The sequence below is a fragment of the Lipotes vexillifer genome, unplaced genomic scaffold (assembly GCF_000442215.2).
Source record: "Lipotes vexillifer unplaced genomic scaffold, Lipotes_vexillifer_v1.1 scaffold677, whole genome shotgun sequence".
In the NCBI taxonomy this organism is placed as follows: Eukaryota; Metazoa; Chordata; class Mammalia; order Artiodactyla; family Lipotidae; genus Lipotes; species Lipotes vexillifer.
Window position 1 is genome coordinate 19,478 of NW_006795070.1, and position 4,273 is coordinate 23,750.

General features: G+C 45.0%; 1 pseudogene; it reads right to left on the bottom strand.

Annotated features, from left to right (window-relative positions):
• Positions 1-1,760: 1,760 nt before the first annotated feature.
• On the bottom strand, positions 1,761-2,766 carry LOC103085850 (ras association domain-containing protein 6-like; annotated as a pseudogene).
• Between the last annotated feature and the right edge of the window lie 1,507 nt (positions 2,767-4,273).

Genomic DNA, 4,273 nt, shown 5'->3' on the forward strand with positions numbered 1-4,273 from the left:
CATTATAGATTGAAAATATTATCATTTCAACAAGTAATTAATATAAAAATTATTCATAAGATACATTCTATTCTTTTCTTTCTACAGAGTCTTTGAAATCAAATATCACAGTTCCTCCCAATTCAGAAGAGCAATTATTCAAGTGTTGTGTTTTGAGGTTGTAGTTTTGGGCAGCACCTCTCCAGGGACAAGGATGTGGAGGCATCTAAGACAAGCTCTCTGGCGACATGAAGTTTGCCCTCCAGTGCAAGAGTAAGATAGTAAACAGCAATGAGTGAGCGAAAGAAGTAAACCCATGCCTTCTAGCTCAGGATCATCAACATTTTGGGGGAAGATACTGGGTGTGTAGTGCAGGTTTTCAGACTGAGTGTCAGGGCTGAGGCTGTCCAGTGAAAGTCAGCTGCTGAGAAGTGCTAGTGAGGAGCTCGCGTGAGTGAGAATGGGTCCTGGGGCCGGATGACTTTGGGTTTGGTGAGGAGGGTGATCAAGTCTGAGACTTCAGGGAGTTGACAGGTGGGAAAAGGAATGGATATTTAAGAGGAGAACATCCTGCTGGAGGTCACAGAGCGTGGAACACCCTGAGGCTGAGGGCCCTGGGGTGTCGGGGACAGAGAAGAAGGAGCCATCATGGATGGACCCTCCTGGAGAGCCTGGCAGGCTGCTGTGGGCTCCACTGAGCCCTGTTGTCTGTCTGGCAAACCACCAGCTTTCAGTGGACAGCCTGGTGTATACGCTCTCAATTAAGGTCTTCCAAAAGAATAAAAAAAAGGCTGCTAAGAGTGTGCCTTTGTTGTTTTTCCTGTTCAAATCTTTTTTTTTTCATTCAGTTGATTTTTATTGAGCACGTCCAATACACAGGTCACCATATTATTAAGTACAACAAAGTATACGAAGATGAATGTGACAGGTCCTCTACCATTAATAAGTATAACATTATGTAGAACTGAATTTGAACTAATATGTAACTGGTAGTGAAATATTTGGACTACCTAAAACAAGGATGAACGGTTTTGTGACAAAAGTTTATATTCTTGTATTATGTAAAGATGACTCTGAAGTGAACAGATTTTTGTCTCAGAAATTATATCAGTTATCTATTGTGATGTAACAAATTATCCTAAAACGTAGCAGCATACTACAACAAATATTTCGTACCTCACACATTTTCTGAGGATCAGGAAACCAGGAGTGGTTTAGCTGGGATTTTTGGCTCAGGTCTTTCATGAGGTTGTAGTCAAGCTCTTTGCAGGGTTGCAGTCATTGAAGGCTTGACGGGGCCTGGCCGATGGCGTGCTCCCACGGCTGTGGGCTGTGGACAGGGTGCCTCAGTTCCTTGTTGGCTTTTGGGCTTTTGGAAGAAGGTCTCAGTTCCTGTTTTATAGGCCTTTATAGGGCAACTCTGGATGTGGCAGTTGGCTCCCCCCAGAGCCAGCAATCCAAGAGAACAAGCAAGGAGGACACCGCAGTGACTTTTATGACCTAGTCTCCAAAGCCACACCCTGGCACTTCTGCTTTCCTCTGTTCCTTAGAAGTGAGTTACTAAGTCCAGCCCATTGGCAAGGTGAGGAAGATTAGCCTCCATATCTTGAGAGGAGGCGTATCAAAGACTTCACACATATATCTTAAAACTACCACGGTAGTGATGTTAACATCTCACTTGAATAATTTCTTTGAATTTTTTTTGCATCTAGTAGAACTCTGTGCTTGCTACTTTTTTGTTGGCAACTTTTTAATCATAAATTTTCTATTTCCTGTTTACTTCAAAGACATTTCAGTATGATAGCCTTTTCTGTACTGAATTTTGTTATTGTTCTTTGAATCTCTCTTTTCTCTTCCTCATCTAATCTTTGAAGGATGGATTCCAGGAGAGAAAAATGAAAGTTAATATACTGAGCCACATCACTGCTAATGTCTTCTGCATCTTTATCCATGAGGAAAATGCGAGCATTACCTGTAGAAGTCTATGCAGTAGCGGAATGTCTGTTTTCTTTAGCCATCTCTGCTCTCCTGTTGCAAAAATAATGTAAAGTGCAAAATCCCGGGCACTATTTTCAATCTTAAATTTTTGGAGAATTTGCTTTATTACTTCTTCAGTTCTCATATCACTGTTTATTCTGACCTTAGCTTCTGATCCAATGGCTGGAGTGAAAATTGATGTTTTGTGGTTATAAAAGTGTCCGTTCATAGAGGCCCTATGCTTCTGTCTGTCCTTTCTGTCCATCATCGGAGGCTTCATCCTTTTTCTCACCAGGGTCGCTTCACTCATGGTTCTATAGAGCAATGGGGATTCAGGTTCTTCATCTGCATGAAGCTTCAGAGTGCTACTGTGATAAGATAAATAATCTTCCTGGGAATCTGTTGCTCCAGACACTGGAATCTGAGTCCTGTCCGAATCACCAATACGGTAAAGCTCATCATATTCTCCCCAGCGTGTCATGATTCCCCTTTTGGAAAAGACATCTGGTTACTTCAGCACGGTGAAAGAAGGGATTTGCTTCTCATCTTGTGTCTTCAGTTGAAAGAAGGGATTTGCTTCTCATCTTGTGTTTTCAGTTGTATAGGCTGCTTTACTCCCCAGAAAATGTCCAGCGTTCCTTCAGCAATTAGTTTACCATCGTCAGTCTGTCCATATAAGATATGCAGATTTTTCTGGTTCCTATAAAAGATGTTATAGGTCTTTGATAAAGAATGAAGTTGTTCCCTGGTAATGTATGTCCTCTCATTGATGAAGATCCAGGAAGAGGAGAGGTGAGCCGTCATAGTCATTTTCTCCCCCCTTCTGAGATCATCTGAGGCTCCCCTTAGCTGTTGAGCTGAACCTGCTCCAGAGAGCATGTTCCCCTGCTCAGTTCCAAACTCTGATCATCGTTGGAGAGTCAGTGCTTGCTCACCTGTCCCGGAGGTGGAGCTGGGGTCGGAGACAAGAGCGGGAGGAGGGCCGCACACGCTCCTGCCCGGGCAGGGCTCCCTCTGCGCCTCGTTCAGATCTTTTAAAAGGCTCTTTCATGGTATTGAAGGTGAAGATGCTGAAGAGGCACCACTGACAGCACAAATAAGGACCTGATAAGTCTTTGGGTTTATACCTTTTAAGACGCTCCACCCTCCTTCATTCTTTCTTTCTTGCAGCGTTTTGTTTTGGTTTTCCTCCCATCACTTGGAAGAGCCCCACTTGACTGGTGTCTCCTTTGGCTCGGACCACACCTGCTTGCGCTGACCTTGGCAAGTCTGGCTCTTTAATTGCCACACAGGCTTACCTGCTTCCTGTAACAACCACGTCTCTGGCCTCATTACCGCAGCCTTACCAGAGAGGGGGAAGAGACCGTCTCCCATCCCATAGCATCCTATCCACAAGCAGGGAGGGGTGGCTCTCAGCATAACTGTCCAGAAGTTGTGCTGCAAGTTCTCTTCTTTCCTCCTTACTCAGTTCGTCTCTCCCCACGCCCTCCATGGCCTTTATCTACTGGTGTCTGCCCCTTCCACCGAATACCTTGGCGTTGTCAGAGACTCGTACTTGTTTAGTTCCTGGCAAAGTCTAGGCCGAGAGATCACAAAAGTACATGGTGGTTAGGCCAGTCTGAGGCAAACTAAGAAACTTAGAGTAAAAGATTTGGATTGAATGTGAAACAGGTGTGAGAAGAGGTCCTGATAAGCCCCCCTCTTTTCTCCTGATCAATCTCAGTGCAGTTGAGCCCTACTTTGAACTCACTCTGAAATAGTCACACTGGAATATCCTAAGAAGTGCATATTTCCAAGGCCTTGTGAAGTCCATTTCTTATCTTTTAGAGAGTCTCAATGTTTAGCAGAGCTTTAGGCGTACTCCTGGCACACACCAAGTCTCTTATTACGGGCTGAGCTGTTGTGCCAGAGCTGGAGCTGGGCAGACGGCAAGTCCCTCGTTGCCACGGCTGATGGAGCAGGTCCGGTGCATGTTTACTTTAGGGGGAATGGCGAGGCTTGTCCTGCCTCTCACAGGGTGGGCTTACATGGCAGCTTTCCTCTCAGGCACACCTGTGTCAAGTTGGGAGCAGGACAAGTCTCGGGAAGGTGCCAGTGATCCTGAAGTGTCTTTGTGCTGGTCCTCCCACTTGTTTACTATGCTTAGCTACCAGCTTGCAGTATTTTCAAGGTTGCAGAGAAGAGTCATTGCATGGCAATGGGAAACAGAGCTTTCTTTATAAATGCTTCACTCCTGATCTCTCCCTGGTAGAGTGGGTGTGTGTGTTATGTGTGTGCACTGGAAGGGTATTTCTGCATCTAGTTTTCACTACCATGG